The sequence below is a fragment of the Gallus gallus genome, chromosome 4 (assembly GCF_016699485.2).
Source record: "Gallus gallus isolate bGalGal1 chromosome 4, bGalGal1.mat.broiler.GRCg7b, whole genome shotgun sequence".
NCBI classification, from domain to species: domain Eukaryota; kingdom Metazoa; phylum Chordata; class Aves; order Galliformes; family Phasianidae; genus Gallus; species Gallus gallus.
The window spans coordinates 27,284,225-27,307,147 of record NC_052535.1 but is presented as its reverse complement, the minus strand read 5'-3'; the positions used below and the strand labels follow the sequence as shown (position 1 = coordinate 27,307,147).

General features: G+C 35.3%; 2 long non-coding RNA genes across 5 annotated transcripts in view; one reads left to right on the top strand and one right to left on the bottom strand.

Moving 5' to 3' along the window:
• The window catches only part of LOC112532419, an 87,843-nt gene that overhangs the window by 58,398 nt on the left and 6,522 nt on the right, over window positions 1–22,923 (bottom strand). The window contains exon 2 of one of the 4 annotated variants that reach the window (XR_006939234.1): window positions 14,656–14,761. The exons of 2 other annotated variants lie outside the window; for them this stretch is intronic. This is a non-coding gene — a long non-coding RNA (uncharacterized LOC112532419). Of the gene's footprint in view, window positions 1–12,841; window positions 13,129–14,655; window positions 14,762–22,923 lie in introns of those variants that run through there. One more of the 4 variants, XR_005859650.1, reaches the window with a different exon arrangement.
• LOC101750538 lies at window positions 852–21,379 on the top strand. Its single transcript, XR_005859652.2, has 3 exons — window positions 852–966; window positions 17,803–17,989; window positions 21,228–21,379. It is a non-coding gene; the product is annotated as an uncharacterized LOC101750538 (long non-coding RNA).

Below are 22,923 nucleotides of genomic sequence, written 5' to 3'. Positions count from 1 at the left end.
GTTCACTTTTCACTGTCAGAGAATAAGAAATTAGAGTAACTGTGTGCATTTCTGTGTTTTAAAAACTGGCGATGAATAAGCATTTTTAAACTATTTCTCAAATATAATTTTATGGACAAATGAATTCATCAAAATAGTAATATATATGACTGATATGATTAATACGATTGTTTTCTACTGTTAGAGAAGGAGATATGAATTTGTTTTGTCCAGCTGAACTGCTAAAATTAAAACAGCATCTAGCAGGAATTCTCCAAATTGAAAAATTATCTGGATCTGAAAGAAAAATGCAGGTTTCTAACTCAAGATTGTAGTATCGATAGGGAAAAAAAAAAAAAAAAAAAAAAAAAATTAGTGCTAAGAAATCTATGGCTAAATTCCAAGAATTTTGGTTATTTTAATTGTTATAGCTGTAGTAAAATGAGGCAAGATTAAATTATTCTTCATATATAAAATCAAATAGTCAGAAGCATTATCAATTTTATTTTTCCCATCGGTACACAGAATAGCAAAATGCCAGCATTCTTCTAATAATTGGCTAGACACTTGCATTAGAGATGTGAGCTTTGCATTGGTAATTTTATCAGTTGCCACCATGTGTCTAAACTGCTGTAGTGAAGAAGGTGACTGAGAAGTTTATGTTTGACAGCTGTTACACCATCTGGCTTCTTTGACTTCCATGACCCTTTTCAATCTGGCTTTCAGCCTAGGTAAGGTACAAAGATTGAACTGGCTTAATTGGTCTATGATCTCTTCTTGGCAAAATACAGAGGTCGAGTTTCCACACTGATTATTCTAGATTTGTCAGCAACCTTTGTTAACATGAACCATTAAGTTTTGTTGATTCATTTGCAGATACTGGCAAGGATGGCCAAATATCAGTGTAGTGACTCTGGTCTCTCCTCCATAGGAGGTCTCAGAGGGTGATGTTGGACAATTGCTCATCTGCCCAGAGGATTCTCATGAGTAAGTTTTTCCACCACTACACTCTGTTTCCTTTCTTGTTCAGTGTTTACATGAAGCTCCTCAGGGACAGAGCAAGACATTTAGGGCTGCCATTTCATCAAAGGAAATAAATGATATTTATCTTTGCTCACTATGCTTTTTCACTGTGCTTTTTCTTCTGGTGAATACAGTCAAGTTGATCCACTTTCCAGCTTTTGGGTAGCATGGAGATCAGGGCAGGTAAATAGATTTAAATTCTACTCATGCTCCTTAATTATTTATAAGAAAGCTACTATATAGGAATTGGTAGGTTATGGCTTGAAGCAGTGACTGAGCACCATGTGAGATGGTGTGGCTAACCCATGGAGTTCAGGTGCAGCAATGCACCCTGTGACCATCTCCCTCACCCTCATTTAATGGTTAACAGCCAAGGGAGCAGCATCTTTGTTTGGAAGATGTACCCTTCTTGAGGCTTCATGGGCCTTTGGAAAGGGTGAGCCACATTTCCCGTATTGTATTCTAAACTAAATCTCAATGAATACTTTTACTAATGTGTTCTTATCCTAGTAGATGGCACTGTCATCATCTTCTGTTATGCACTGCATAGCTATAAATGAGTGTGAAAAAGCGAGGCAGGCTTGAAATCTGGAAAATCATAGCTGTAGGTTTACCATTCAAAAGAATTCTTTGGCTCAGCTATACAGAAGTGTAGATCAGAAAACTACAAGAGAACTGCTAATTATACTGCTAAAAATGAGTAGATATTAAAACAATTTGTTAGTTTACAAGGAATATTTCAGTTTGTAAATACGAATTATTCTATTATTTGTCTTCTCATAAAACTCTAAAGTACTCGTACTATATTAGAGTCAGAGAAGTAGTATAGATTAGCATTTTTTTCAGGTTGATTGAGTACGCACTTGATTTGCAAACTAGGAAGTACTGTCACTCATTGTCATGGTTTTACAATTTCTGGTTATTGGTATTCCACATCACAGCATCATGTAGTGCACTGGGAGTTAAAGAGTTATTGCTCCAGGTCTGGGTACATGTCCTGGAAGAGATGAACTACTACATTCTCCAGAAGACTTTTCGCTGTTCTATTATCATTTCTGCTCAGGGGGAACACATATAAGGCCTTGATAGGTCACCTGACATTCTCTTTTCCCTTTTTCGGCTTTCCTCCCTGCTGCTCGACCCGACTGCGCATCTCACCTCAGTGTTATGGTGAGGCCTTTCCACCTTTCAGACACCCTCTCTCATTATATTTGATTTATTAGCTTTAATTCTAATTATGTTGTATTATAGTGTGTTATCTTGCATTCTGATAACTTCTTTAGTAAAGTAGTCTGTTTCTCCTCAGATCGTTGCCACTGTTTTTAATTATTTAGGGTCTCCTGTTTCTCTTTTTTGGAGGTGCATATTTGCAAAAACCCTCCGTCCCACTAGTCATGGAACCCGGCTGAACCAGCCCGTAAAACATTGACATTCTTAGTGGAGAATATGGGCAGAAACTGCCTTAGCTTTTAGAATGAATCCCTCTCTCTGCTCTTGGAGAGCTTCATTAGCTTCATTAGGAGAGTTTTATCTCTTTTGTATGTGCACACTGAAAACTTGACCTTGAAAATCCAGGCGGACTGCCAATATTCTGGTATATTTGTAAACTTTGAGCCCTGCTATCTTGCTTCTGTAAGGGGAAAAAAAATGATTCCTTTTTCTCTTTTAGAATTCTTTCCAGAGGGAGCTGCTAATTCTACAGAACTTGTGATTTTTAAGCAGGTTTCCAGTCTCTCCTTTGAATCCTTTATACATTTTTTCAATGCTCATCTGTTCACATTGTTAATCTCCCTGAATGTACTGTTCATTATTTTACTTATTTCACTCAGTATCTGTATTTATAATATTCTGAGGAAGCCCTCCTCAAAACCAGAGAATACTGAGTGACAGGTAGTGTGGGGTGCCCTACCAGGGCCTTATATCTGTTCCCCCCTGAGCAAAAATGATAACAGAACAGCGAACAGTCTTCTGGGGAATGTAGTAGTTCCTATCTTCCAGGACAGGTACCCAGACCTGGAGCATTAACTCTTTAACTCCCAGTGCACTACATGATGTTTTGATGTGAAATACTGACAACCAAAAATTATAAAACCATGACACTCATTGCAAATACAAATGGACATATATCCATCTTAAAGAAAAACATACAGCTACACATTTACCGCATACTGTACACAGCAACAGATGTTTCTGTTACCTGAATAAAATTAGCAGACTTGAAAATAAAGTAAATGTGAGAAAAAGCATGTTCCAAGGAAAAGCTAGGTGGAAAGAAGGTACTGAACTATTATGGATGACTCTAATATGTTGAATGATTTGTTTACTTGTCCTTTCACTGGTTAAGTATTACTTGTCAATGAATCAATTACCAAAGTATGCTCAATTTTTTTTGAATTAGAGACTCAGTCAAGTATTTTCCAACTTTAAAAATCATTACTGCCTGACTGCCCTACGCTTCTCAATATCATACTTAGTCTCCTACATATGAATACTGGCAATTATATTATAGGTTATATTCATACAGAAAATACTTACAAGTGTGCAACTTCAAAGCATTTTCATTTTAATTGATGAAACAATAGCAAAAGGTTCAACTTTAAAAGCAGATTTATTAGCAATAGCATTCTTTCTATCAGGAGCTAATGTTTGAAAGTGGCTATTAAGTTAAGTGATTACAGTAAACATCAAGTCATGTCACTCAGGAGATCAATCAGAACCTCAGACCTGCTGTCACCCCAAAATGAGGGCTTACCAACCAACATGTCAGGTTTCCAAAGACAGACAGTAATGTTTCTCTTAATTCTATTTGTATTCTGACAAAGGTTAGAAATACATAGAAATGTATTATTCCCATATTGAACATTATTCAGGCTGACAAAAAGTGTTTTGTGACATATTACCTTCATAAAACATTGCCTGCTTAGTTGTTAACGTGCTTGGATGTGTGACAGCTGCATCTATCAGTGTTCAATGGATATTAATGCTTATGCTGCTAATGTGTAAAGAAGAGTACCGATGTCTGTTTTAAAAAAGTAATGAATTAAATATTCAAGATCAAGACAATCTATCCTGGAAATATTTAAAGAGGTTTCTAAGTATCTTAAAGTTCTGCTGTATCCTGGGATGCACATTTTTTTCATCACATGTGATATCTGGCACATAGTTTAAAGTTATTATTTTAGATAAATTCCATCACACCTAAATATAATCCAGATTCCTCTGAAATGTTTCATTAGATTATTTAAATGTGAACTGCTGTAAACAGATGACAACTCAACAGTCACCGAAAAAATATTCTCCAGATTTCCTGACAAGGTTTCTTTTAAGACTAGTCAGGCATTAAACAAGCCACTCTTCTGAGTAAGGTATAAAACTCTGCAGTTCAGAAGATGGGACTTAAAAGTTGTAACTTCAGCAGTAGAAGAAAAAAGAATCTTGGACAGTGGTAACAAATACATACAATCCCCATGGAAATGTAATAAAAGTTAACTTAGATATGGAACACTTAAACAGGTAATTGGCAAAATACTTTGTATTTTATCACTATCTTCCAGTGCCTATGTAAATTTTAATCCATGATACCTCTGTAATAATATATTTTTTAATACATAACTCACCAAAATATTGGGGAGGTTGACAGAGCCTTATTAACTAATTAAATAGCTCATGCTTATGGCACATGCAGGAGATATTTAAACCAACAATTTGGTCTGGTTTTGACCTGGATAAACTTATTTTTCTTCATAGTGAAATTAAATATTTCAGTTAGAAGGGACAATACAAAGATCATCAAGCTGATGTGGTACTGTGTTTTGAATTTAGGATAAAAATAATGTTAATAACACACCAGTGTTTTCAGTTGTTGCTGAGAAGTGTTTACATTGACTCAAAGACTTTTCTGCTTCTTGTGCTGTACTGACAGCTCCTCAAGCACAGACAGTCTATGACCAGAAAACACAAGTATTTACCCACTACAAATCTTTGTACAGTCTGTTTATGGGACACACATTTCCACATGGCTCCAGGTCCTATTTCTGATAGAGTTTTAGCTGTGGACTTGCAAAACATCGCCTGAACTTATGCTACTTCTCTTGGTTTTCTACTTCCACTTTTAAAATTGGGGAGCAAGACTGATGCTTGCTATAGTTTTAAAACCAGTTTCCAGAAACTTTCTTGGAATTGTACTCTGTACTTATTTTCCTCAATAAGTCACAGTTTATTAGCCAATTTTAGTCCAGTTTGAGAGAATGGTGGAGGTATCAAAAAGATGAAGTTTCTGCAAGTTCTGTTGAAAAAAATATTGGTAGTAATCTGAAAAATGGAAACAGAAAACATGCCCATGTTAAATGTTTCCAACACGAGAGGGCAAACATGGCATCCATACTTATCTGTGTCTTCTGACTGAAATGGTGACTGACCAACGTGAATGTGTGTACTTGTTAACCAGACAGCAGATATGCTCTTTTAATTAAGGGACACAAAGACATGCTGGGACTCCTGGCTGAAAAGGGATAGTTACTCTGCTGGAAGCATTCCAGAACAATAAACTTCAAAGGGAATAAAGCAAGAGCTGGAGTTACTGCAGTGGAAGTACAGGGATCAAAGCAACATATGCTTTCAGAGACAGCTGATGAAAAGTGTTCTCTGATGCTTGATGCAATTTCTCAAGATGCCTGTAATCCTAACTTACTAATACTAAATGGTAGCTTCAGCAAACTTTAGAATTTTAAGGCTCCAGGTAAGTAATTTCAGATAGAGAGGATAATTCTTGCACCAGCAGCATGCCAAGGCTACTAGAGCTTACAACATAAAGATTATTTCAAGTATCTGCTGGACTACCAACGTGTGACGTAAGTTTTCTCATCTATTCTAGGATAATTGCACAGTGAAAGCAGAGATGGATTCTCTGCTAATCTCAGGACTCCAGCAGAAAACTCAGATTCTCTATGCATTGAAATTTAAATATGGATCACATATAAACAACTGCAAACTCAGAGAGAAGGTCCAAAAAAGTAGTCTGAACAACTTTCTCACTTTTTACTAGCACGTAATCTAATTGAAGTATTTCCCTTACCTGAGAAAATCAAATGAAATTTAATAAAAAAAAAAAAAACAATAACTTTGTTTTACTTTACAGTAAAGGAAAGTAGAAGGAAGTGACTTATTGCATAAATAAATAAATAAATAATAAAACCTAGAGAAAAAATATATATTTGTATTAGAACAGAAATGTATGGAGGTAATATTTTATCTTGATCTCTATGGTTGAACATTATTTTCATTTATAAGTCTCACATTTTGCTTCAGTTAACAAAAATCAGGGAAGTTCTTGTCAAATTTTTTTGTAATACTTTATCTGATCTGTAACCATTGCAAGTTAAGGGGAAAAATAAAACAACAGTAAAAGCTCCCCTTGTTATGTTCTGTTTAATATTTTCAGCTATTTATCTGGTAGGAACTACTATAGGAATACAATTTTCTATCACTGTGCATTTAACTTCAATATAGATACTATTTCCCATTTTTGCTTATAAGAATGCTATACTGTAGTTACAGTAGTTTGTAACTTTTTCTCTCTAATAGGCCCATTAAAGCCAATGTAATGTCAAGAAATAAATTAGAGTACTCTAACATAATGTTTTTGGCAGAATAGTTTGGTTTGTTTCTTCTTATTTTTGGAAGCTTTTAAACTGTCAAGTTAAAAGTTTCCTTGTTATCAACATTAGTGTGACTTGTTCAAAATTTTAATCTTCCTTCCTCTGCTTGTGTAGATGTGCAATATTACCTTCATTCATCTAGAGCCCTACGGATGCAATGATCATTTTAAAGTGCTAAGTATTCAAAAATATTCAACGAGTCCAGAGCTAGCTGTACATTCATCAGTTTATCCTGATTTAGATGTGCAGTTAATTTACTCTCATAAACTTGTTTTACTCCAGACCTACTTGTTTCCTATTCTTATTTTTATTGTCTTAATAGTTAATAGTGATTGCATTGAGTGCACATTTACCAGTAATTTAAATGTGAATGCAAAGGTGTTAAACATTTCTGGCTCGTTTATTTCACCCAATACTTTTTCATTCAGTTAGTTAGGCAATAGAGACATACTTTCCATTGTCTTTCCCTATTTTCAAATGTAATTTCAGAATATTTCTAGAGTCCTCATAATTCCTTAACTTGTTCACATGTGCTTATGTCATTGTTTTACATCTATTCCTAGAAATATCTCCTTTCATGTCCTTGTCTAATTATATTTCAATTTTCAGGTCAATGAAAGGCTCTGGTAAATGCATAATTAGCATCTTGATCTCCATCTCAATATCAGAACAGAACATTACTGTGCCTTCAGTATGTTTCCTTTCCAAAATTGCCATCCAGCAAACCTGCTTTCCTGAACTCTCAACAAGATAGTTTCCTCATGAAATTCTTAATGTACCAACTTTGTATCTTCACAGATCTGGTTTTTTTTTTTAATTATTATTTTAACTGCCAAAGTTCTACCTTATTCAATTTTTTTCTCTGAATATAGTGTTTCACAGTCATTTTCTTCTTAACTGCTGATCTCCTTCGTTGCAACTAACTCCCCAAAAACTAGAATAGCTTCCTCTTATGTCTTATTCACAGAACTAGAACTGCTCATGCTCTTTATGAACATGTTGCTAAACTCCGTGATATTTCTTGTGCATTAGAGTTTCTTCTACTGCAAAGATCATCCAAACAAAAAATTATATCCACAACCAAGCTGCACCATTGGGCAAATTGCAAAATTTGGTACAGACCTTCAATAACAGCTTTTAGCTGTGAAGTCTCTTAAAAAAAAAAAAAAATAGAGGCTTTTATAATAAAAAATCAAGATGCAAAATGCAAAATGAAAATAAAGAACAAAGTGCTTACAGTAATAAAGATGATTATTTTTCATAGCGTTATGTGAGAAAGAGAGGGGGGGAGGAAAGGCAAAACTGAAGTATGAACCTAAGATAGCATTTTTATTTTATTTATTTATTTAATTAATTAATTACAGTCTGCCCTTAAGCATTTCTCTAGCAATGGGGGAACTATAACAGCGCCTGGGTGAAGTGAAAAATAAAAGGTGATAAGTAATTAAGCACCAGCTTTGTCTTCAGCATGTGTGATCTGCTTGATGTATTCAGAGAGACTAACATGTTACCTCCTATGGCATATGCAAATTCACTACAGCTTCCAATAGTGTTGCCAGTGGAGCACTCGTGTACCTCCATATACAGAATGTGAAGCAAGAATAATTATAAAGCACATCTGGGACATAGCTGTGAAGTCAAATGACTGTACCAGACACAGTCTAAGAAACTATGAATAACCCTTTCTTTTTTTGCTTATAATCCCATTCAGGCAGTTCAAGCAAGCTTCTCTCTTTCATTTTTTTTCCTCACTGTCAAGGGAGGAAAAAAAAAACAACAGCCATGGCTTTCAACAAAAGCAGAACATTGCTACTCAAATTATGAATTAAGAGTTTACTATTTTTCTGACCTCATTCTCAAGCTTTCTTCTTGTAATCTACTCCTGAGATAACATTTTGGGACTGACTGTAATTTACACCCAGGCAAAGTGTAAATAATAAAACGAGAGCACTGCTTCACACAAGGAGATAATTATGATCTAACACTGTTTTGTATCCATTGTGAAAAGGTGTACATAAGATATGAGTTTATAAGAAATCTAGTAACTCTTTTTTCATATGAGTTCTTATTCATATTAATAAGAGATTAAGCAGGCTGCATATCATCTTGTTAAAACAAGTCCTCTTTAATATCAAGATCTACTGTAAAAAATGTCAAGGAAGATTTCTTAAGAGTATCATCACCTTTATCTATAGGACATTAGGAAGAAGTTTTTCATACAGAGGGTGGTGACACACTGGAACAGGTTGCCCAAGGAGGTTGTGGATGCCCCATCCCCGGAGGCATTCAAGGGCAGGCTGGATGTGGCTCTGGGCAGCCTGGTCTGGTGGCTGGTGACCCTGCACATAGCAGGGGGGTTGAAACTCGATGATCATTGTGGTCCTTTTCAACCCAGGCCATTCTATGATTCTATGATATGATTCTATGATTTTTCTCTATTTCACTAATTAAGTTTTAAGATCTATAATTGTAACACCTCTTAGTGAAACCTTGAAGTTCTTACTTCATTATTAGTTTTTTTTTTTTTAGCCTAGTGACTCATCCATACAATGCAACAACAAAAATTATCCTGCTTATTTTTTCACTTCATTGTGGCAAAGTTGCACACATTTATTGCTTTGAACATTGACAGCTAAAATTTATTAGCTTTCCTTACCCTATTGCAGATTCCTCTTTATTTAAAGAATTTTGAATGTATAGCCAGATAGTTTTCTGTTTAAGGAAAGGGATTTAAAAGCTGCTGCCTTGTGTTGCATGTCCATCTCCCCCCTTCTTCACCAGGGACACCAGGAATGACAGCTCTCACCTCTTCCCCATGCAACTCTTAGCTAACTCACACTAGCTAACAAATTAAACAGGTTCTTGTGTCAGCACATTACAATTTGGAAGCAATACTATTCTGGTGTAGATAAGGTCTTTGAGATTAACTGCCTGTAAAACAGTGTGCTATATAGAATTATGCCTAAATAGGACATTCTGTCTACAGTATATTTTTTTTTTGCATTACCAGCTAACTGATACATTTTTTTGGAAAAGATATATTGGCACAGCTTATCTTATTTGCAGATAGCTCAACTACCACCCCAAGTTATTGTATTTTCTAAGACTGCAATGTATCTGAGGGAGTTTCAGACTGCCAAGGTCTATGAGCCCTGCTTCCAACACAGGCAGTCCTGAGACTGTTGAAGGACTATAAGCTACAGAGGAAATCCTGACTTCAGCAATTACATTAGATACCTTCAGTTAAAATTATGACTACTCCTTTCAGTGTATATCACTCACTACTCTAACCAGAGTGCTGTTTAACAACTAAAACTAAGAGAAAATAATCACTGTGGTTAAAACAAATGGTTTTCACAAAGCCTAACGTAGCTCAACTGTTTCATCAAGTCCCACCAGCAGACCAGTCAAGTAAGAATATTAATTCTGGAGTTGAGTGAATGTGACAATAACCAAGGAAAAAAAGAACAATGTAAAATCACAAATAGTGTTTTGCTTTATGGGAGTGGGAGGTGGTAACGATAAAATCAGAGCATATTTTTGGTGGTGAAGTCCTTATGGATGCCACTTGGTTCTGTCCTCTGCTCAAAGCATGACTGCCTCACATCTAGATGAGATGGTGATGCCCACTACATGCCTGTAATTACAGCACTACAGAGCTGTAATTTTCCTCCAAGCTTCAAAAGAAAATCTAGCGTCATTGCATAATCCCAGACGAACATGACTACCAATTACTTTTTTATTCGGAAAACTGATTAAGGAAATGTTCTATTAAATTGTCTACGTATGGATACAGCATTCACCTCTAACCCGTTTTGCCCTATTTGATGTGTGGTGGCAGTTTTAGTTAGCATATTTGAATAATATTTATCAAATCATTTCAAGTACTGTCCAGAGATTTTTAATTATGTCTTTAATTAGGACTAGGCATACACTGTGATCTATAATATGACTGCCCAAGCAATTTTTTATTATGATATATCTTGAGTGATTGCTGTTTTTTGAGACTGCTAACTTCAAAAACAATTACAGAAAACCGTTTAGGGTTTCTGCAAACATTCTTCCTACTAAGCAATTCATTAAGCTAGCTATGGAAAGCAAAAAGAAAGTATTAGCATGGACAAGGGCAATTTAACATATTATTTCATTCAGTAGAAACACATTTTTTGAGGCATTTACTTGACTGTAATTATTCTGATCTTGTAATAAGAAAGCATGTGTAGGAAATTTTTTCAATCAAATGATCAGGAGAGATAATCCAAAGTGCTCTACAATCTGGGTTGCAATTAATTCTCTTAAGCTTTACCTCTATTATTCTTAAGAACACTGAAATTCTGTGAATTATACCTCCTCCTGCTTTAGGTACTATTTTGTATATTACCATCAGAGCGTAATAAAGCATTGGTTCAATTTTGTGTAATACTGAGAATGAGATTAAACACAGCTAATGCTTTCTTGGTATTTATTTAAATGTATTGAAAAAGATTCTACTTTTCATTTCAGTAGCCAGTACACCTACAAAAATCTGTTGTAATTATTAAGTCATGAAATAATAAATGGCATAATACAACAGACTAGCATTTGGAACATACTTCTAAAAAACACATGCAGAAAACTTCCAAATATGCGTAGAGCAAAATTTCACCCCAATATTTATGAATTATAAAACAAGATCTGGTATACGATTTTGATAAACACATCAAGTACTCTTCAGTATGTCATGGCAGCATTTTACAACTAGCTTTCCTAAGGTAAAACATTAAAGAATGCACATGTGACTGTGTACATTATTGTGTAGTTATAAATACATTTAATCAAGTTGACCAATTTTATGACACTTACCATCACGAGATGCACATGATGCACATGTAAATGGATAATATGCAAATTTGTTTCTTTTAGAAGGTTAAATTATATTTCCAGATACTGCACATATAGCTGAACTTTAAACTCCTTTTCAAACATGAAATTTCATTTGGAAGAGGTAGAGCACTCTGCTTTAAACTGTGACTTTAAATAGCTGATCATTCAAGTGCCAGCCGTTTGTCTACAAATGCAAAAACGGATTTTGGATGATCTCCAGAATCTCCAGAAATTATTTGTCAATGTAAAATGGATCATAAATTTTTTACAATGAGGAGCCCAGTCTGTCAATTTCATTATTTCTCTTCTTGATCTGTACAGAAGATATACATTATACTTTTGAAATGTAAAGGTCAGCTTTACGAGGTGCCAATTAAGTGGATAACTCACAGTACTGCACCTTCCCATTTATTCTGCTATTTCTGCTGGCAATGTTAAAAATGAGTAACACTTACTGCTGTCTGGTATTGAGTTTCTGATTCACTCTGACGGGATACCATTAGCAATTATTCAGACTTTTTCCAGCTACTAAATTTAGTTACATTATGTTTTAAGGTTATACTGAATAATACTGAACAATTTTGTTGGAGTATTGCACACAACTCTATTTCTCCTGAAGTGAATGAAAGTCAACAGATTGCAGGAAGCCTCAACAAAGCATAAAGCTACTGTTCTGGAGCAAGAATTTTTCAACAGGAAAAATCAGTTTAAAAATAATAACAGCTGGCTGTGGCTTTTGTGCAACTAAAAGAAATTACACTAACAAAGAAGTATCTAGAAAGAAACTTTTGTTTTGTTGTTTTTGAGGGTTTGTTGTGGGATTGTTTTTGTGTTTGTTTCCAAGTGCTCTTGAACAGCATATCCAATTGAAAACATTTTCCAATCAGAAAAAAGTTTTGGTCATGTAATTAATGTTGAAAAGCACGCTAGCAGATGCCGTACAGTCACATCATATGCGCCGCAAGTGCAAATTAAATTTAACACAGTATTCTGTTTTGCAGTAAAATAACACACTGTAAATGCATCACATAGTGAAATCATCATAAAGGAACTATTTCACACAGTAAAATTACAAAATAAAAGTCTTAATGTATATACTTTCAGAAGGTTTTACAGTTATACAAAAATAAATAAGAATAAATGGGAAGAAGGGGCAGAATAGGGAGGAATTTGAAAAAAAAAATGACAGGAGAGGTTCATTCTAACTTCTAGTGTTAGCTTGAATATTTAGAGATGTATGCTTACTGTCTCAAACTTTTTTGAAGTTCCAATCTGCCTCTACGTATTGACACATGATTTGGAAACTTGAAAATGATTACCTTTGATTGAGGATCAAAAACCATTCAGACAAACGCTTTAGGCTTAATATAAGAAGATGGCTTAAAAACTTTTCTCAATTCTAGCCTCCTACTGTTATTTCAAACACCCAAAATAATCTTCTTGACAGCTTGTAGAAAACTCTGGAGAAAAAAAAAAAAAAAAAAAAAACACAAACAAAATAACCAACAATGCCTCTCTATTACCTGAAATTGCTTTTACTTATTAAAGGTATGAAAATATCTCATCTTTACAGAAGTTATATGTTAGATATCTGTATGAAATCCTGACTTGCAGACTGTGTAAAAGGCAATTATTGGAACTAAACCTTATATTAAATAAACTCATTTCATTAAAAAAAAAAAAAAAAAGATTTTTTTTTTTTTGAATGCATTACACCAAAACAATAGCTTCTTTCCTTTTAGTTTTAAATGAGAGAAAAAAAAAAAAATGCCACCTTTACAAATGAGTTCAATAAAAGGACAGGCTTTTACCCACAGATCTTTTATTCTCAACAAAAAGTAGCTGATATTCTGCTTCTGTCAGCATATTTTTTGCAACAAACTCATGGCATATTTACTTATTTATATTTGTATGTATACATAATTAATTCCATGCTCCCAAATATATGGAGATTTTTGATGTGCCTGTTGACACCAATAATAAGAATCTAGAAATGCAAAATGAAATTATTAGCTACTAAAATTTTTATGAACCCAAAACTCTATGCCCTTACCTATTTTTCAGTTCGTTCAATTCCAATAAATCTACAAAGGCAGGTTTACAGCTAACTAATCCTTTAATCTCCCAACTTCTGTTCCTATAACCAGACACCAACATACTTCTGACATTCAATCAAGAGTATATCCATAAAATCCACACATGCAAAGTGCTTTTTCAGAATATCATTTTTTTTCCTATGGATTACAGTTCATCTTGTGTAAGCTGCACAAGACGCTAATAACGGAAGACACAACTACAAGTTTGGTGTTTTAACTAGTAATTGCATTGCACAAAGCCATAGCAAAACATTACTGCAGCAGCACTGGTTCCTCAGAATTCTTGTAATCAAATGCAAACTCATTCTGTATTCACTATATAAAGTTGGAAAGGTAAGCATGTGGCTTCCAGAAATGTAACTGAAGAAATGACAATGCTGCAAAATTCTACAAGATTTCCACTGATTGTCATCAGTTTTCCACTGCTGGAAGCATGTTCATGAGGCTGCTGGGGTATTTAATCAGTAGGGAAAAACGGGTCTGACTTTCTTTAAAAGCAGTGTTCCCAGAGTATCTTGGGAAGCAAATGGATACCAGGTAAAACTGAAGGGAGAAGAGAGCAGGAAAAAAAGTTAAATAAACTGAAATGCATATCAAAAAACATGGCTTAGAAATTTTGACACGAGGGAGAGTATTACTTGCTCTGCTTCTAGGAAGATGAAGCCAGCAGCAAAGCAAGAGAAACCATTACGGAGGAATCAGGTTTCTTAGAGAAGACTGAGGCCTATGCAATAAAATGAGAGCCTTCCCCCATGCAGACTGCATCATCTAAATATGCTGACCGTTCAGGGTTAAAAAAGATTGTGAAAAAGGAATTTACCACATCGTAACAAGACAAGTTTGCCTAGGCTTTTAACTCAACAAAACAAGATTTTGCCTGAATTCATATGGAAGTACAATAAAACTGTGTCTTTCCTAGCTAGCTTTAAAAAAGTAATGTGAATGTTTTCCTTAACTGATAAAAATGTATTTTATTACATGGCAAAAAAATGTCTGCTTAAAGACTATTTTACAAAGTGGTTTAATTTCTAGCTTACCTTCAAATCAGGATAATTTCCTGTGTATACAAGTATGAAATTACTGTGAAGTAGTGGTGGGTGGAACGCTGCCTGGAGCCCTCTCCTCAGCCACATCTCCAGCAGTCTATGTCATAAGAACAATTATTTTATTGATACTGATCAGATTAGAAATAGACTAAGAATTCTCTCGAGATATTAATTTGACCTTTAGAGCCTTGTCCAGAAAACAGGTATCAGAGATTTTACACATTTCATCATTTCTCTCATCTTTTAATCCACGCTTGCACACCCACTACAGAAAATGGGATAAGGATGCTTAGATAGGTTAAAAAAAAAAAGTTTACTTGCTTTTATGTGGATTACTGACAAAAGAAATGAGTTTTGTGATTATCATCATAGCTGGTAATGTTCCTTGTGTTCTACTCAGAATCTCTGTGATCCAGCCTTGGACAACTGGATGATCTGGGGATTTCCATAATCTTGTCATGAAAATCTATGCATAAAAGATTAGAAGGTGGTTCAGCTTTGTTCAGTGAAAGCAATAGTTCACTACACCCAGCCCAGCCTCACTCTAGAGAGCAAAGATCACAGTACAGTAAGACAGCTTTATCTCTTTCACCAGATTGACATTAAGATGGCTATCTTCATAATGCTGTGGAATAATTGTGGAATTAAAGATTAACTTTCTCTTTCCCTTTACAGTATCTTACTTTTCTAACTAATCAGGATGGCACCAGTAGATCCAATTTTACATTTTATATGTGCTATTAGAAATAAGAAAGACAATTCCAAGCTCTTAAATATTAAAGTAGGCTCCCTTTGTTCAGCTTTCTCATCATATTTCCTGAAAGTTACATCTCATCTTTGTTCAGTAAATGTATCTAAAAAATGTTTTGCTAAACATTTCTCTCTCTACCAGAACAGGCTTTACTCTGAGGGTAGAAGTAGGAAATCACTTCGGATAAGCTGTTTCTCTTCCATGTTCACATATACTTAAAAATAAATAAATAAATAGATAGATAAATAAATCACCTTAGTTAGACAGTTGCTCCTCCTCTCCCTAGTGCCACCACTCTTTATCAGAAGTTTTCTATTACTTATGCATTTTGACACCATGAACTAGTGCCTAAAAGATTCCTCATTTAGCCGTTGTCAAACTAGATTCTGAATGGATTGCTAAATATAGAATAAATATTAAAACTTCTTCACTTACCTTCAAAATTATTTGTAAAACCTTAATTCTTATATCTTCCTTTTTTCAATGGATAAATATAAGCATTGAATAATGACAGCATAAGTACTGAATTTGGTACAAGTATGCTACATGTACAGAGATTTACTCTTTGCATTCTTTTGTCTTTGAGCATAGAAATAAGCAAAAGTAATTCTGCTTAGGACCAAAGGCAATCATTTCACCTATGTATGCACATGGTAGAGGGACATGTTGCTTACATATTCTGACCTGCAAGGTTTGTGTTCTCCTTGTGCTGTCTCCACACTGGTTTCTGGTGTGCAAAGTCTTCCACTGTTCTTTTAGTATCAGGGGAGGGGGCTATAAGAAGGAAGGGGGCAGACTCTTTAGTAGGGTCTGTTGTGATAGCAGAAGGGGAAATGGTTTGAAATCGAATGGGTGGAGATTTAGATTGGATATAAAGAACAACTTCTTTTGCAATAAGAATGGTAAGGCACTGGAATAGGTTGCCCAGACTTGTGGTGGAATCCCCATCCTAGGAGACATTTAAGATCAGACTGGACTAGGCTCTGAGCAACCTGATCTAACTGTAGATGTCCCTATTCATTGCAGGGGAGTTAGACTAGATGACCCTTCCAACTCAAATGATTCTATGATTCTACAGAATCTATCCATAGATTCTATGATTCTGTAGCTTCATTAAACTCTCAAAACACTCTGAAAGATATAAATTAAATTAAACAGTAAGAATGTTTTCAAATCATTTGTTTTTGGTGGATGACATTCTAGCATATGCAAAGAACTGGTTGACATAAACTCTAAGTCATTGATTAGTGCTTTGAGAGCATACAGAATGTGTACAAATTATCAAATGACAGGATAAGGTCTGTGATGAGAAGGGTAACTTACTACCTTTTAGGTAATAGTTCAGAATTTAAACTGTTCCTGCAGACTGTCTCTTGTTAAAACTTTTCTATTTTGTATGATATAATAACATTAGGAAAAAGAGCAAGCATAATGCACCATCTTTGCACAAAGACAGTGAGTGGTAAAACAGGATATGAAGGCATAGGGGAAGTTGCTGCTAGTCAGAAGAATGTCTTTCAGACACAACTAGACGTTTTGTCAAAAAAAAATCTAGTTTTTTTGTTTGGTAGTACTGCTCTTGCTCTAGCAGGTGGTTTAGGATTATAAAGTACTATCAATTTTTGCTCTTATAGTGTAACATGCATTTTTTATTTGCCCAGGATAATGCAATGCTCTTTAAAATAGCATTGGCGTGAATATAGATAAATAAAGCAGAGCTTTATATGCTTAAGCAACTTCTGGTGACATCTTGAATTTAGATTCCATGGACTCAGCCCAACCCTCAGTATAAACAGCTAAATTTTGAGATTCTAATGGAAATTGTAGTTTTACTGTTTTGGTTGATCTGTATGATCCTACAGCCTATGAAGTCCAATAGGCATGCTTCTGTCTAAAACTCAGTTATTTTCTTTTGATAGCTTACTTACTAGAGTCTCAAAGAACAAAAGCATGAACTAAGCAGTGACTTAGAGGAAATTAAAAGAAAAAAAATACACATATATATATAAAGACTGAGAGAAAAGAGGTAGCCCTGGAGGGAAAGAAATCAAAAAGAGCAGAAACATTTAATGCTGTTTTCATGGTTTCATATATACAGACACAAATAACAGTTAACTTCTACCATGCAAAAAAGCATGGTAGATGACAGAGTGCTAAATGCTAAAGCATAAGATGTACCCTCCAACATGTATTTTTTTTTATTCCATTTTTTAAATGTACTTTTTAGTTTGAGAGCTTTTAGAGAGCTGATTTTCTATCAAGGTAAAGCTGGGCCAAGTAACAGCTGGTACTTTGTCTCATTGCTTCACAGAAGCACGGAGTATTTCACCAAATACAACAGAGGCACTGAAATACTTACTGTATTTTTTTTTAATTTTTGAATATAGATTACTGCAGTATAAGTGGCTGAAGGGAAGGGGCAGATCCCGGAGCCACCAATCCCCTCCATGTTTCTGATGGCCATGCTCTGCCTACACCACAGCTGCCATAACTGCTGTGATCACAAGGGCAAGGCCTGCCTTTCACGGTGATGTTTCAGCAGCATGAAAACCACTTACCATCCCTGAAAAAAAGGTAAGGATCATTTCTAAGATAACTACATCAGGTTTAGTTCTTCTTTGGACCACAAAACTAAGGGGTGAGCCCTACTCTCTCCCATCTCTCCTTGGACCTGCCTCCCATCCTCTGCCTGGAGGGCTGCCTTAAGAAGAACACAAAAACGGATGGAAGGAATGCAAGATGGCTTGTTTCTCAGCATTGAAAAAATATGTTCTCATTTTTTTCTCCTTTTTCTTTCCTGTGGCTTGCATGGTAATATTCGTAGATTAATGGCTTAATCCATAGTGGGGATGCAAAATTTATGTGTGAGAAAAATGTCAGAAACACTACATGAATTTCTTTTCTCCAGAGATGGGAAGAGAAAGCAAAAACAAGGGGTCTGTAATATCAGCAGTGGGGTAATGGTGCAAAATTCTAGAGCTTAGATTCTGTTTTAGATAATTTTTGTTCCTGTAAGAGATGCAGCTTATGTGTATCATCTCACTTGACAGTAATGGGAATTTATTAATCATGAGCCAAATAACCCATTTCATTTTTCCTTCTCTGGTTACCAAACCCACAGCCAGACAAGACAGCAGCAAGTTTTTCTGGCCAGGTTTACTGACGATCAGTCTCTGCTGTTCCTGTAGCTTGCCTGGTTGTAATGCTCAGCAGGGAGCATGTGTTCCAACATGCTTTCTGAAATATTAATACACAAAATTGTTCTGAGGTTTCTGATAGCAGCAGATTGGTTTCTTTGTGGTTTTCTGATTAGAGGTGTATTGGTGATTCCGAGAAGCCACTGACGCCAAAATGGGTTAAACCTAATAAGGTTTTGAAAACTGATAGCATACTTTAAGAGTTCAGAGTCACAAAGCTGCAGACCTGGCTGACCCCAGCAAATTACAGTGTTTGTTAGTGTTTTGTTATAGACATCTTATAGTTGGCCAAAACCAGATATATTAAGTGAAAAATTGACTTGAGGTTCACAAAGACAGGGCTGCCTTTATGCTTTGTTTCTGACAGTTGGTTGACTTAGATGTAAAAGAGGGCATCATGGCTTCTGTTTTTATCAGGGTTCTTGGGAATGCAGCCTTCAAAAACATTAACTTCAGCTTTCAACTAAAGAAAGATAATTGCCTTAAAAACTTTATCATCATAATCTTACACAATGTGTGCCCCTTGGGAAATCTAAAAACAATTTAAGGAATGGAAGGCATGGGAAAAATTTGTTCACTTTGAGCATGGTGATTATAATCATATAAGCTTTTAGAATGAGTGCAACTGGAATATAAAGAAAGAGTGATTAAAAAAAGCACTAAAATTTATATTGTGCTTTCAGAATCAATGTTAATTAAATGAAATGGTGGCCAACTCATGGCTTTATAAATGAATCTTTTTCTTAAATATTTAATGACAATAAGTTGACTTAGGCACATTTCTAGTGATCTTTTGAGAAGGGTTTTAGTGAAATTCCGCTTTGTATCAGGACAAGTCGACAGCTTTAGGCATCCAGTAACTGAAGAAGAGAAAGGGATTTTTATCATTAATGAGTCTAAATTAATGCAAATAATGGACAGAGGTAACAGAACCATGACTCTTCTTATGATCATGTTACACTCTCAAGAAGGTATTTGAATTCCCCTGCTTCTCCTTCTCAGTAATGAAAACACCTTCCTAGATATAAGCCCACACAGGAGCATTCAGCCGTCAGCAGATTAAAAGACTGAGAAAAAAAGGAGTAAAGGTGTAAGATGTCAATGATACAGACTTCGGGTTACGTGCTAGCTGATGTTCTCAAGACACAAACTGTAAGGCCTCTGCTATTCAAAGAATATTGTATCAACTGCACCATTTATTCACTATTTGTTGAAGTTCTATTTAAAACTTTTAATATGAAGCAATAGCCTGAGTCAAGACTAGGATGAACACTCCATTTTGGTAGCTTTTCAGGCCTGAAGCCTTGCAGTCCTGACAGGACCATATGAAGAAGCTAACCCCTCACAATAGTAGAAGTGTTGCTGAGTAGAGAAGACAGCTCTCCCTCTCCACTGCCACACAGACTGAAGGGATGGTTCCAGTGTTAGAGAGAAACAGGAGCACATAGAGAAGGAGTGGGAGGATACTATCAACACTATCTTGGGTAACATGATGAGCCAGGGGCCACCAGGCACTGCATGGACTGCTAATCACTTTAAAACTTGTGCTATTGCTATACACTATAACCTCTCAATATATTTTCTCTCAATATGTCACTGCAGAGGCAATTGATTTAGATGCAAAATTCTCTTCATTAAATAACCTCCTGACCTGCCCCTTTTAGGAAATGAGACTTTAAGTACTGTGAGCAAAGTGAATAGCCTGTGATGACTACAGATAGAATTTGAGTGTAAACTGGGATTTCTGGTTGATAGTGTTTGCCTGTGCCCACCAGATTTAAGAAAATAAAAAATACTTTATGGGGTATGAATTTTCCAAAAAACAAACAAACAAAAAGCATATTTGGTGAGATTTTTTTTTTAACCTTTTACTTTTAAGTTTTAGCATTGGCCTGAATTCCTTCTATTTGTCTACTATGCCAGTGGCTACGATGTCACTGATGTCAGTGGCTGCCTGAAGGCCTAATTCCATCAATGATCAAAATATTTTTTTTCTGACAGTGCTTCCAGGGGCATCATAAACTGCCACAACTAGCCTCAATGGGGAAGCCTTCAGCTTAGTTTTAAGAGTGGTCCCAAATCCTTATCCTTGGGTAAATTTTAGGAGAGAGAAGAACTTTTCCCACTGAAGGTATAAACACTCTCATAATAATAAAAAAGAGCTGAGAAGTCACTTCTCTTTAGTTTTACTTCTCTATGTTAAAGTTATGAATAAACAGAATTTTTAAATAGTCTGTAATTTATCAGTATATGCAAGGGGTTCTTCCTCTGTGTTCTAATTCTAAAAGCTAAGATATGAGTGTTGAGAACAGTTTATTTTTAGAAAAAAAATAAAAGCATTCAGAAAGAAACAAACAAACAAAAAAGAAAGTTACAAGTGAAAACTGAGCACTAACAAGAGGAAGTTTCATAAAGATGTACAGAAAAGATAACCAATTATACAGAACACCTTGAAATCAAACCACTATTATTAAATCAGTCTAATTTTCATATAACGATAAGTTTCCCTAGCAGGTCCACTTCTGAGAATGTAAAAACAGCAGGATAGTGTTGTAATGAAATATGAGATACATGTGTTGACACAATATTCAATGACTGACTTTTCACTCTTCCAGATTGCAAACTGTGAGCTGAGAAGAAAGAATAATGAACTAATTCCCTTTGCCTTCTTGGATTCTTGACCTTGCAAAGTATTATTCTCCCACTTTTTTTAAGTGTATTTCTCTGTTCTCATTCTACTGATGAATAAAATTAAGACTGCCCCAAATATGCTGGCATCTCAGAATTTAGTACCACTTTTAGGCAATGCAATACACGCCAGTGACTATCATATGAAATATAAAACCATAAATTGAAGTAAAGCTGTGTGTTTAAAGTTGTAAAAGCTCATTTTGGGGGAAGTAAATTTAGAAGTTTGTATATAAAACGCTTATCTATTCCTGCTTAAAAATATGTACTGTCAGTGTATGACTAGATTTTTACTCCTAATTCATAACTGCTAGGGACTCTCTAAGTAGCATTGCTACAGATCTAGTACCGTGAAGTAGAATAATGGCAGCTCAATAACAAGCACTGAGAAAAAAGGAAAGGGAAGGGAAGGGAAGGGAAGGGAAAGGAAAGGAAAGGAAAGGAAAGGAAAGGAAAGGAAAGGAAAGGAAAGGAAAGGAAAGGAAAGGAAAAGGCTGTTTCACAAAGCTTTAATGGAGGATGAGAAAACAAGTTCCCTGCCGTTCCTCTTAGGGCTTAGTGTAGGATTACATCACAATTTTTTTCTTTTAATCTTCATAAAAAATCACAGCCTAGCAGGAACATCATGAGCCAATGCTACCTAGCGTTGTACCTAGCATGTACAATGTACGTGAATTAATACTTCAAGGAGAGGATAATCTAGTGATGTAATCATGCATTCCAGAATGCCTGAATGCCACCTGTGTAATCTGCACAAATTAGATGTCACCATTTTCAGATGCAACTCCTACCTTGTGCAAAAAATTTAATTTGAAAAAGACCCAAGTTCCAATTCCTTCATGTATTTTTACATGTAGTAGACAGCATGTGAATAGAGAAGTTACTATTCAAACAAGCACTAGATACCAAGACAATTCTTACTGGTTCAATAACCAGGTAAATGCTGGTAATCTTTGGCCAGAAGATCTTGAATTCTTTAAAGTATAATGGACCAAGTTCAGCAAAAATAAAGGCAGGATGTTTCCCACTCTGTTGAAGATAATTAGGATTCTCTGAACAGATGGGATAAACAGGATTAGGAGGTCTCAGGCAGAGGAATTACGTGTGCACATAGCTCTCATACTTAGAGAAGGCTTCAGCATTAAGATGCTATATAAAAAAGCACCTCCACTCAACAACAAATTACCAGAGGGATAGCTGTGGTAGCTGTGATCTGAGAACTCTTGGGAATCTGAACTCTTCAGATCTAATTGCAAGGTCCAGCAGCATTGCTGACGGTTTTCCAGGAAGCAGAATCTTGTAGCTACCTGCACACATCCACACAATGGATGAGTATGTCCCATTTAGAGTACGAGTTTGAAGCATTTTTTCTTAAATTTTGAAGGTGCTTATCTTCCATTGGAAAAAATAAAGAAAGAAAGAAAAAAAAATCAGATTTGGAACTGAACATTTTTCTAGATACCTTCCTAAGAGAACAGATATCTCCTGTTTAAGGTGGGCAGATAGTTTATTTATATTCATGGGGGAAAGAAGAGAAGGAAAATTGATTTCTTGAGTGAAGTTTAGCATTTTCTTCACAAACATTAGGATGGGAATGAATATAGTGACATTTCTTTGGTCTTC